This window comes from Hibiscus syriacus, unplaced genomic scaffold, assembly GCF_006381635.1.
Source record: "Hibiscus syriacus cultivar Baekdansim isolate YM2019G1 unplaced genomic scaffold, ASM638163v2 tig00111621_pilon, whole genome shotgun sequence".
Taxonomy (NCBI): Eukaryota; Viridiplantae; Streptophyta; class Magnoliopsida; order Malvales; family Malvaceae; genus Hibiscus; species Hibiscus syriacus.
Window position 1 is genome coordinate 3387666 of NW_024063138.1, and position 12879 is coordinate 3400544.

Here is a 12879-nt window from a genome sequence, read left to right on the forward strand (position 1 = left end):
CGTATCATATTGTAATAGGTCATAGAGTTCCATATCATATTCCGTGACAGACATGGGTATACCCATTAACGGCATAAAACATTATGTAGTTAATCGAGAATTTTTAAAATTTTTGATGAAAATAAGAATCGGGTATAGTTTATGTATGAATGGGGTAATTAACCCAAAAGAAAAACCTACTCCAATATGGGCTATGTTACTGGTTACCCGACCCGACGAAAAATCTATTCAACAACTTCGAAACTAAAACCGCTCCAAAACCCCTACGAATCAAAGCGAATACTGACGGGGAAAATGGTGGTTTTAATACGGAGACGCCTATTTTGCACCAAGATGACCCAAAACAGCCATCGCCAATGGAGCGTAAAGCAGGTTACAAAATCCAACTTTAACGACTCACTCCAGGAGTTCAAATCCCATCTCTCCTCTTCCGACTTCGTCACCGTTTCCCTTCAGAACACCGGCTCTTTCTCCTCCTCTTGGAATCAAGAATCGAGTTTCCTCCTATGACACGCCGAAACTGCTTACCTCAAGGCTCGACGCGCCGGCGAACGCTTCCAACTCCTCCAGTTCTCCATCTGCCCCTTTACAATATCTAGCTCCAAAGTCACTGCCCACCCGTGAGTTCTCCACCTTTTTATTTAGAGAAAATAAAGTCAGTGACCGAAAATGCCTTATAATATACGATTTTAACCAACTTTTTTTGGATTTGCCAAAATGACCAACAAATTCGCAACGCGAACTCCAATTTCGCAACGCGAATATATAAATCGCAACGCGAATTTGTAAATCGCAACACAGAAGTCAAATTCGCAACGCGATAGTCAAATTTGTAACACAAAAGTCAAATTCGTAACGCGAAATACAATATTAATTTTGCAACACAAATGTAAACAATATTATCGCAAATCATAACCTAAAACCCTAAATTATAACTCAGTCTCATCTCCATCTCTCACTCTCTACGGCGATTTTCGTCCCCATCTCCGACAAAATCCATCTATCTCCATCTCTCAGAGCAACCCTCACAACCATTCACGATCAGAAATGGAAAATCAACCACCGAGGGTTAGTTTTTTAATCTCTTATTTTTATTTTGAAATTTTTGTATTATTATTAGATTTTTCTTATATTGATGATAAATTTACTGGTAATTTCAATATATATAAAGATTAACCATTTTACTGAGATTGCTTAGTAAATTCATTCGGTTGCTGCCAATACTGCTAAATTGTTTAGTCTTTAACCATGTGAAGTTAGTATTTGTCTTTATTTTGTCTTTTTGTTGAAGAAATGCAATTCATTCAAGTTTCAATTTGCAGAAGAACAGTTTTTGAAACTTAAATTCGTAACACAAAAATGAAAATCGCAACACCAAAATCGCAACGCGATTTTAGTTTCGCGTTGTGATTTTCATTTTCGCGTCGCGAATTTAAGTTTCAGAAACTGCTCTTATTCTGCAAATTGAAACTTAAATGAATTGCATTACTTCAACAAAAAGACAAAACAAAGACAAATACTAACTTCACAGTGTTGCTAATTTAAGTTTCAAGAATAAACTACTACTCTTTAAGTTGTCCTTGAACCTGCACTAAACCTATATGTTGTCTTTTTAAATGTTTATATAAGTGCTTACTTCTGGAATGTTATTTGATGCATTTTGTGAACTATGATGAAATAATGACAGCATGTGAATACTGTGCTAGTTTGAAACATATTTGGCTTTGTTTTCACTGTTTAATATCATGTCTGTTTATAGTGTATAATTTGTAGTTTTTGGTATATCTAATTTGGTATGTTTATTATTTTTGTAGAAATTTTTTTCGGCTGCATTGACCTTAAGGAATAAATTAAGCCTAGCCACTAAAATTGCGTCGACGCTTACACCTCTACAAAGAAAATTGTTTGAGGATACTTGCTTCGGGCCATGGCTGAAAGTACAACATATGGGTAGAGATGCTATGTTGACACATTTGTTTCTTCAGACCATGACTAACGATTTACCCGAGAGGATACAACGTGGTGATGAAGAGATATGGTTTCATTTTCCTTCGGCACCGGAATATACTTGTTTTGGGCGGGAGGAGTTTTGCTTAATCACTGGTCTACGCTTCGGACACGATGAAGTAACCCGCTACACTAGTCATATCTCCCGCCCATCATGGTTATCTTAGGTTTTTCCTGAGCTGGCAAAGTCAAAGCCGAGTTTACACGTCGACGACATGAAGAGATTATTTGTTAAAGATGGTTTTACTCGGATGGATGACCTTGATGTTGTCCGAGTATGCAATTTATTACTTTTGCATGCTAGTTTTTTAGGCAAAGAGGGTAGACAACCTATCTCTGAGGACCTAATATTATTGGTAGAGGACCTAAATGCATGGAACTTATTTTTGTGGGGTTCATATCTATGGAAAGCTACTTGGAAGAAGTTGTCATCTGCCTTTGAGGACCGAAAAAGTTTGTGGGGCGATGGTTCTAAATACACAGGCTTTACTTGGGCCTTTAAGGTAAGAATTTCTATATAATGTTTCCAAAATTATAATTAATTATTTAACAATTACTAATGTTTGTGTATATATTGTTTTGTAGATTTGGATATTTGAGGCTTTCCCCAGTATGAGGACATATGCAATAAAAAGATCAAATGATATTCCTAGGGCTATTACCTGGAAGAGGATCTGCATGTTGGATTGGGAAGAGTTACTCCCATATACGACGATGAATGATGTAAGTTAACACACAAATAATATCATATATAAACAAGTTATTACTAGTACAAGTTTAACTTTGTTTGAACTTTTATATTGTTAGGAGGCCAACTATCCATTACAGAGGCTGACACCCATAGAGGCTGAGCTTGCCACTGATTGGTGGCAAGCTAGTAAGCGGTTTTTTGATGGGACGGATGATGAGCACCCCCCCACTTCGAGAGCCATCACCTGATCGAGCCTCTTCTCCACCTCCACCATCACCTATTCCATCACATCATCGAGCCTCTTCTCCACCATCACCTCATGATAGACGACCGACAAAGAGGCCACGACATTTATCTCCATGTTCTCCACCTCTATGGGATGAGTTAGGGGAATTACGTGATGAGGTCGGTGCTTTGCGTCATGAGGTCGGTACTTTACATGAAGATAATGGTGCATGGCGTGATGAGGTTCGGTCTTTACGTGGTGAGGTGGATTTTTTACGTGATGACAATGGTAAGCTACGTGGTGAGGTATCTACTTTACGTGATGAGGTTGTCGCTCTACGCGAGATTGTTTCATCATTGCAGAATGATGTTCATACTCTACACAATAAGGCAAATTTGTTTAATACTATACTAAAAATGCAAATAACCTTTTTTTCGGCATTATTTATTTATTTATTTATTTACTGATTTATGTATTAATTTATTTTTAGCGGCCCGATAAGGTAGATACTTTACGTTGGGTTTTTCTTAAACGACGGGGTTCACGCATCAGACGTCGTGCACGTGCCATTACGTCTCCGTTCACCCCACTAGTGCCAAGACTCCGTAAGAAGAAGCCCGATGCACCTATCATTATTCAAGAGGCGCCTCCTATCGTTTAAGAGGCCCCTCTCATCATCGAAGAAGCCCCTCCCACAATTCAAGAGGCCCCTATCATCGTTCAAGAGGTCCCGCTCGCCGTTCAAGAGCCTGATTTACATGGCGTCATATATCGACATATTGATAAACCCCCTCCCGTGCCCGATATGATAGATGTGAGTTGACTTTCGTATGTGTTACCGGCCAGTACCATTCCTCAGCAGGAGAGGGAAACACTACCAGACACAATTACGGATAATACCCTTTGGGCTAAGACCGCAGTTGATTTTTATCTACATGAGCAGAGCAAGGAGTGTTATTCTGACCTACGCCAACTCGACGATGTTATTCATTTGTTTCTTGATCGGTCTTGGTGGGGTATTTTATTAGGGGTTGAAGATAATGGCTATCTCGAAGGGGTGATAAGTCTTATATTCTTCTTATATTGCATTTTGATTAATTTTTTTTAATTATTAATAAATTCACTAATATATGTATTTTTTTTATAAAACAGCATATTGATGCATGAGTGTCACGTCTTCTAATAATAAGGAAATTGAGGAAAGTAAGAAATACTCGATGGACTATTATGCCGACGTCTTTTCACGTAGCTCACTTGAAGGATCCGAGAGATGCTTAATATACGTTGGGTAATGGAAAAGCTAAACTTGATCCTGCGTGGTGGGAGGTCGATAAGGTTAATATTTATTTTTTGAATATTTTAAAGGTTTTCATAAATTTTATTTGATGTGCGTATTTATTTATGATTGCAGGTGTTTATCCCTGTTTTGGAACGTTGTCATTGGCTTTTCCTCGAGATTCAGCTCCCATCCCTGAAGATAATGGTATATGACAACATGTTGAATTACATATCATTGTCTGATTTGAGAGATATTATTTGTAAGGGATGGAGCACTAATTTGGTGAAATACTTGGACGCGATTGATTATTGGACTAATTCTGGAAACAAGAAGCCAAAAAAGTTCAAAGTTACAATGATCAGAGATGATACCGCGCCACAACAAACGGAGGGAGCCAAAGGGGATTGTGGTCCTCTTATATGCATGTGCTTGGAGCGTTTGACGACAGGAAGTAAACACCTTCTACCTCCCATAAATAGAGATAGAGGTGCATAAAGTTTGCATACCTACATCCGTGTGCTGAAAGTTTGCATAAACAATTGGTAAGTTTGAGCAAGTGTTGTTAACATATATACTCTTTGTTGGTTTGAAAATGTTTGGTTAAGTACCTAGAATTCAATAATTTGTTGTTTGTTGGTTTTAGATGTGTAGAAAGTGTTATTTGAGCAAATGTTTGGTTTATGCATGTTATTCCTGACGTGAGCTGCGTGAAATTGATGTATTTGTGCATAAACAACAGTCTGGGGTACACTTTTTTTGCTTGTTTAATTGAATTTTACAATGAAAGTTGATTTGTTTTATTGATGAGGAAATAAGAATTATTTGTTGCTTGTTTAATTGATTTGTAAAAGTTGATTTGTTTAATTTGATGTGTAAATAAGAATTATTTTTTTGCTTGTTTAATTGATTTGTTGTTTTAAATTCAATCTGCATTATGTTGAAGGCAAAAAAGACCTGTTGAATGTACAATTTGCAACGCGAAAATCAAATTCGCAACGCGAAAGACAAATTCGCAACGCGAAAGTCAAATTCGCGTTGCGATTTTCGGTTTGCGATTTCACGTTGTGAATTTGACTTTCGCGTTGCGAATTTGATTATCGCAATGCTTATTTCGCGTTGATCGCAACATACAACATCAAGTTATATACAACATCAAACACATTCCAAGCTATAAATACAAGCTAAGGACACTTGAAGAAGCAAGAGAACAACTATCCAAGCAATCAAACACAAGAGAAAATCCCAACATGATAACAACTGAACAGATCATAGCAATGTTCAAACTCAAGTTACTAATGAATGTCTAACTGAAAATGTATGCATTCACACATAAAATACACATAATACAACGTTTGTATTTAAAAATCACCTAAGTTAATAAGTCCCAAAAGGTGAAGCCGGTTGTGATTGGGATTTTGATTTTGATTACGATTTTGATTTCCTTTTGCTTGGCACCATATGAGCTTTGGATTTTGATGAGGATCCATTTTTTGGTAGAGGAAAAGATGATTGTGATGGCTCTGGTGATCCACAAGTCAACCTTGTATGACCACTTTCCTTGCACCGACTACATGTCGATATCCTCTTCTCTTCACCCTTAGATGGTATACGATCATGATTTTTTGGTCGGCCAGGTAGCCTGCTGTCCATGACTGGTGGAAAAACTGTTTGTAAGTCATCTGGTATGTCCCACTCAGAAGGATGTGGACATGGGTAGACAATCTCGGCATAAGTCTGTCGATATACTTCTATAGTGTAACAATCCATAGCGTATGCGCTTGAATCATCTTGGTTTAGATGAAGAGCAACTTTTATAGCATGGCCACACGGATAACCAGATGTTTACCATTTCTTACAACTACACGTCTTTGCATTTAGATCGACAAGCCCATTTAAGTTATTATCCAATACTTCAAACAAAGTGTTTGAACATGGTTCAACTCTATATGACGTTGAGTTCACAACACGTTTCGTTATCTTTTTTTCAGTCCATGGTGTAACACCACGTTCCAATGTTCCTGTAAATTTAAATAAATAATACTTAGTAAAATATATGATAAGTTACGAATTTAAAGAAAATAATACTTGCATGGTTTCTTTTCTTGTAGTACCATTGTTGAATAGAGGCTCGAAAAAACTCCATTAACATAGTAATGGGTAATTTCTGGGAATGACGACTTAGAGCGTTGATTGATTATGCACTATTAGGCGTCATGAAACCATATTTTGCTCCAAGTTGATGTATTCTTGACCATTTTTCAAACCCGACATCTTCTAGTGTTTGAGCATATTGAGGCAAAACACGTCTTAAACAATTTATATGCTTATTAAAATCCACTTCCCGATAAGCTTTTACAGCCTTCCAGTATGTCCATTTGTGATTTTTTATACCAGCAGACCTTGATTTTAGATTTCTGTACAAATGAACACCACAAAGTCCATGAAAAGCATTTGGGAAACACCTTCTAACACCGTTGTCAATTGAGTTTGCCCTATCGGATATGATTTTCAGATTGCTAATAGGACCTATACAATCCCTAAGATGCCCTATAAACCATGTCCATGAATCAGATGTTTCATATTTGCCAACCCCGTAAGCTATTGGCAGTATCCCATTGTTAGCATCCATGGCTACTGCTAATAAGTTTACTTCAAGGTATTGACCTTTCAAATGTGCTCTGTCAACTATAATAACTGGGCGCATGCAAGTAATAAACGAACGAATCTACAAAATCATATACACAAGAAATATAATCATTTAAATGTGAAATGCATGCAACTAACAAAAATGAGTCAACAAAATTATAATTATTTACTAACCGCAGCACCAATGGCGATAAACAGCAACTCAAAGTGTTCATCTCTATCTGTTTTGATATGAGTTACCGACCCAGGATTTTTCAGCTTTAAATTGTGACAATAAGCCGACAGTTGGGAAAACGATGCTTCTGGCGACCCCATAAACAATTCCAAGGCATAACATTTGGCTCTCTAAGCTTGAGAATATGAGATACTAATCTTGAACCGAGCATTCATGTCGCTCATAATTTCATGTCCCAGATATACCCTTCCATTCAAACACATTAACTCAGCCAGAAAACCACCCAACACCTTTTTGTTTACCTGTCTATGGTAAGGAAAAACTTGGGTTCTTGAACATGTATGTTTATCAATAAAAGTCCTAACTTGAAACATTTCACAATCTTTTATCCTCTTTGCAATCATACGCCACGTACAGTTTTTGTCAATCATACGCCTTGTTTCGAAACGATCTTTGCTTGATTTGTTAACTTTTAGTTGATAGTCATCTTCCACACATTTCATATACAAAGCTATCTTCAAGTCTTCCTTTGTATCAAAACAATCATCTTTCTTGATACGAATAACTTTTGTGTAACAATCATCTGCTATCTTTATCAACTCTTCTTCCGGTATCTGAAGTAATTCTGGCATATTCCAGTTATACTCCCGTGGCATTTTTCTTCTTTTTCTTTTCTTCAATGACTTCTTCTTCTTTTTCTTCTTCTTCAGGGTTATATGAATTACAGAATGGATGTTCAACATGTTCATTCACAGTCGTAACTTCCTCCTAATTATCATCAACAACATCTTCCTCGACAGCGGTTGTTTCATCATCAAAATTTGGGTATTGACCAATATCAAAATCATTACATGCAGGGTCTGTTTCTTCTTCCATCACATCATCAAAATCTGAGTATTGACCAAGATCAAAGTCTGGGTATTGACCAAGATCAAATTTCAAATACTGACTAGTACTCACAATTTTTTCTGTTGGCTCATAATCGTCTAACAGGTCAATAAGAAAATCGGAATTTGGTGCTGAAAGTTGATTGGGATTTGGATTAGGAAAAGGTTGTGGGTTTTTGAGATTGTGTTTGACATTGTGTTTGGCATTGGAAATGTGGTGAAATAAAATTTTCTTGGTGATGAAATTGTGGTGGAACCATTAAATTTTGAAGTTGATAACAACGTTGTACATTGTGAGCACCATAAACTGGGGTTGAAGAACTTAGTTGATTACTACCCGCTACTGACCCAACTTCACTACTTCTAGGTTCAACAACATACAATGTAACATCATCTTCTTGCGAAACACTAATATAAGCAATGAATCGTTCAACATCTCCATTGTCGGTTAACAAATAAACTTTACATTTTCTCTGATAAGATAGCCTAAATCTACTTAGAGGCTCTAAATTCAATTTCTTTGCAACACGTAACATTAGAGTTTCATAAGTTAACTTTTTTAATGACAGTTTTAGTTGAAGATTCATGGGTAAAGGCACATATTGTAAAACACCATGAACATTCTCCCATGACCCTCCAAAAACACAAATCTATCCAAACATCATCAACATTAGATGATTTCATTCTACAAATTGTAAATTAATTTACTAAACAAACGAGCTATAAACTAGATATCATCACTAACTTAGAGAAAAACATACCTTTATTAAGTTGATAGTTGATAATTTGGGAGAGAAATCATTGAAAAATTATATAGAAATAAAATTATGTAAAAAAAATTAGAGATGGGGAAGGATGTCGTTGGATATAGGAACGGATGTCGCCGGAGAGAGTGATAGATGGAGATGGAATGAGTTGCGATTTAGGGATTTAGGTTATGAGTTGCTGCTGCTGCGTTGTTATATACCCAAAACATTTGCGTTGCGAAACTAAAACCTGTTGCGAAATTAAATTCGTGTTGCGAATTCGAAAATCTAGTTGTGAATTTGAAATTCAGTTGCGAATTTGAAATTTTGCGTTGCGAATTTGACTATCGCGTTGCGAATTTGACTTCTGTGTTGCGATTTACATATTCGCGTTGTAAAATTGGAAACTGGGTTACGAAATTGGAGTTCGCGTTGTGAATTTGTTGGTCATTTTAGTAAATCCAAAAAAAGTTGGTTAAAATCGTATATTATAAGGCATTTTCGGTCACTGAGGTTATTTTCTCTTTTATTTATATGATGATTCATTTTGTTCTTGAAAAGAAATGCCTTTTAAGTTTCCGGTAAATTGAAGGTGATAACTAGAAGTTGAAGTTTTAGCTATGAGAAATTTCAGAATTACCTTACGGGGTGAAATTTCAGGTTCGAAGAATTAGCTTTTACTTGATCTTTATTAAGTTTTTGCTTTTGTTCCTTCCATTTTAGCTCTTATTTTTTTTAATTGTCATTGCAGATATAATTTCCATTTGTTCCCAAGAGATGAATTAAAAATTGGGATGCCTTCCTACAGTTTTTCATGTCAAACTTCTTATTTGACAGCTATGGCTGGGCAAGGTTTCGATTTTAATGCCTGCATATATGATGGTAAGATATTATTTTCTTTGCTTTTTGAACACTTCCATTACTGATATGTTATTTGGAACATGGTGAGAATTGACAAAACTCTGTGAAGAACTTGTGTATTATGTGCAATTGTGCATTACCACATAATTTCAAAGGAATTATATTTAGGATATAAATTCTCTGTGGAATTTTGAGCTAAGACAAAAGAGTTTCTTCGTTTTTTGTAGGTGTATCATACTTATCCATAGCACAAGAGTTGGTAGCAAAAATTCGAATTGGTTGCTGTAAATCATGAACCTTCTTCTTCCCCGCCAACTGTTGCTGATACAGTATTTGTAGAAAGGGTTAGATCTCGTATTAAGCATTGGAAAAAAGCCTGCAAGGACTCCTCAAACATAAAGATAGATGGTAAATGATGCTGTATCAGATGTTGGCTTACTTAATATCTTTTTCACCATTTCCTATTTGCTCAGATTGTTTACTTTTTTGATGGCAGATACTCTTATAAAATCTCTGAGAAAACTTGTCTCAGGGGTGAACTATATGGCTCTAGGCCGAGCATGACAATAGATGTTTGCAGTGAACGTCAAGTTCAACTTGTATCAGAGGTAGATTTGCCTAATATCTCATGTTATGCAGTTATGGGAAATTGCAAATTTTGGGCTTTTCTTTTGTGATTAAAATCCTGGAATTTCTTAATACTTAGTAGATGTTAAGAGAGTTCTCCGATGACCTTGTTGCTTTAAAAATCCCAACAAAGGGTGGAGGTACCCAGGCAATTCGTGTTGTTTTAACAAGTTCAAAAGAAGACAAGAGTCTTTTTGAGGTAGCAAATAACTCTTAATCCTTGATCACAATGAGTGGCTTGATTCTTTCTAAACTCTGTAAATGAGGATCTTGATTAACAGAAAGAGCTTCAGAACATTGAAGAGGAACAAAACAAGAAAATGAGAGGATTTCGAGAGGTGATTGAATTGATATCCGCTTCGCAGAAACCTGTTGTCTCTCACAATACCATTAATGGTAAAAATTCCACTACTTTTAAATCATTTCATGCATATTTATGTTTTAGATTAATGTTGGCCTAAACAATAACTTGGTCCTGCAGATTTTTCAGTTATTCATTCAAAATTCATATCTCCACTTCCTCTCAATATGGATGAGTTTCTGCATTCTTTACGATCAGTTTTTCCCCATATATTTGATATTAACCATATGATGAAGAAAATTGGTCCTCTAGAAAACGTGACCAGCATACCTGCTGCCATATCTTACCTCAAGAATCGTTTCTTTGCTCCCATTGAAATGGAACTTTCCCATGGAGGTTAGTTTCTCCCTAGTTATGTTATGAAGCTGATTTTCATAAATTTCTACTTTCATTATTGTCTACTTGGTTATGTATCACCATATTATTGTCCATGCTTCACATTTATGTCTTTTGTACATCATGTTGTGTTTTTTAGCTTTGTCAGATGAAAGCAAGATTTACGGGAAAACTGTCGTGAGAATGTTATTTGTTTGCAAAATTGTGCTCTGTACTGAAGGTCACTCCCGGTGCTAGTGATGGAAATGTTACTTCTCTCCTTGATGGGTATGCGATCGACTTCAGATCATCTTCTGGAAGCTGCGAAGAATCACTTGATGGAGGTATCAGAATTCAGACAAATAGTCCAAGAAAAGTAGACTGCAAGGATTTAGTTTTCTTGTGGGGATTTAGGGATAGGTTGTCTGCCCGAAGCTTAAGAGCCTGCTTCAAGGATCGCATGATGTTTTCTCTGGAGAATTTGATGTCTGTTTAATTGATAAGAGCTGTGCCGTATTGGTTTTCATGCAACCTAATTTATCTCAAGCTTTCCTGGATGTAATGAGCAGCGAAGGAATCAGTGGATCGTTAAGGGAATTGGTCTCAGAAGGCTTAAGGGCAGCAGATTATGAGACATACAAGAGGACCTGTAGGTTGGGTTTATGGGAGACAGATTTGGCAAGTTCCTTAGACAAAGCCTCCGCAATGCCTGATCACTTTTCTCAGAGTGGTCCAAAACAAGCCATCGGAGATTTTCTGGTGCAAGGACTTGATTATTAATTTGGACGATTTATGAGGTTTCAGTGCTCGGGATGATATTTGTATTTGCAGCAGCTGAGTAGTAGGCTTAGAGTTGATATTAACCTTGCTACAAATCTGATGCGAACCTTCAAGGCGTGATCATTGATTGTATGCGATGCCGTTATTTGAAGAAGACAAATTCTTCTTGTAGACCACTAGCCTGGATTGCCGCGGTATATCCGGAGCCAGATTGTCCAATATTTGGTATTGTTTTCCTTGTATGCTATGCTAACACGTATCATATTTGAAATCAAATGCATGTTTTTCTTTTGAGGCTTAGATAATGAAAGTTACAATTTTGGAGGGAGGAAACCCAGTTTTTCTTCAGCTTTGAAACTGAACACCTATGTTCCCAAGTTCGACGTTGGACGAAAGGAAAGTTCCATATATATGTGTTCCCTCGCACCCGCTTATACAATGACAGTGTACATTCATCAATAATTAGCGGGATACCTTTTGTTCATAGTTTCAAATATATATATATATAACACTTGGTTATGCATTGATTTTAATCTATAAACCATTTCATTTGGATTTTAAAGTGATTAATTTTACGTAAATGATTGCATTAAAACAAAACCTCGGGGACTATTGATGAAATTTATACTGAAACAACCAAGAGATGGAACTGCACTTAGGGGTGTTCAAAATTCGGTTTTAACCACATTAACCGACCGAACCGAATTAGTTCAATTAATTCGGTCGGGAACGGTTAATGATTTTTTTGGAATTCGGCTAACGGTTAATTCGGTTTAAAACCCATTTATTTTTTAGAATTTCAAATTTGTTGGTTTTTTAAACTAATTTAATATAATGTTTGAATCAAATTAATTAGATATTATTTATAATTAGATATTATTAAATTAATTATAAACTTTTTTAATTAAAAAATATTAAATTAGAAAATTCTAAAAAAATTCGGTTAATTCAAAAATTAATTGAATTAACCGAAATTTGGTTCGGTTAGCGGTTAAAGAAAAAAAGTTTGATTAATTCGGTTAAGGGTATTTCGGTTCGGTCGGCCACTGTTTTAACCGAATGAACACCTCTAACTGCACTGGAAAAGGGTAATATATAGTTTTTTTGGGGGGATATTGTTATGATATAGTCGAAGTTTACCTTTTAAGGGTAAGTTTGGATGGGTTGTGAGATTACCGGGGAGAAATTTTTTTTCCCAAATGTGATTCTCCCGTTTGGATTGCAAAGATTCTCAACCCCCGGTAATAAGTCATTAACAATGGTATTTTTGGGGGCTTA

The 12879-nt window shown here is 36.2% G+C and overlaps 1 pseudogene; it reads left to right on the forward strand.

Moving 5' to 3' along the window:
- The first annotated feature begins 230 nt into the window (after nucleotides 1-230).
- LOC120165907 lies at nucleotides 231-11617 on the forward strand (annotated as a pseudogene).
- Nucleotides 11618-12879: the final 1262 nt, after the last annotated feature.